We start from the raw sequence: 522 nt of genomic DNA, 5'->3' as shown, positions 1-522 counted from the left end.
AATTATAAAGTTACCAATCGAAAAATGACATGTGCTCAATTTGTGCATTCATCACTTGCTTTCAAGAGAGTGTGAACACTCTCTATGCTATGTTAGCGCTTGTGGTGTATTTATTCCATTTTAAATTAGTTTAGGAGGATAATAGGACCCTAGTTAAGTTTATGTGTGGTTTTGGGATTTCGGTCATAGTCTAAGGGGGTACTTATGTCTTATCCCTAGTTTTGGAGTTGGCTTAACCCATCGGTGGCCCCCTAAAGTTGGCATGATATTTTACTTAAACACCTTAATTGGACGATGTTCATTTTAGACACCTCATGTAGGATCTCGTTGTGTCATTTTGACAACTTTTTTAGTATCAGCAATAATACATAAGGGGTATGTATTACACTCACTAATGACGTGTAAAGTGATGAATTAAATAATGACATTTGTCATTTGTATCAAAAGTAATTTTTAAATGATTAATTTTGAGTAAAATTAATTAATAAAGAAAGCCCCCACCCACCTCGATTGTCTTCTCCT

This window comes from Solanum tuberosum, unplaced genomic scaffold, assembly GCF_000226075.1.
Source record: "Solanum tuberosum cultivar DM 1-3 516 R44 unplaced genomic scaffold, SolTub_3.0 scf00033, whole genome shotgun sequence".
Taxonomy (NCBI): domain Eukaryota; kingdom Viridiplantae; phylum Streptophyta; class Magnoliopsida; order Solanales; family Solanaceae; genus Solanum; species Solanum tuberosum.
The sequence above is the reverse complement of the archived record's forward strand: the minus strand, read 5'-3'. Positions refer to the sequence as shown.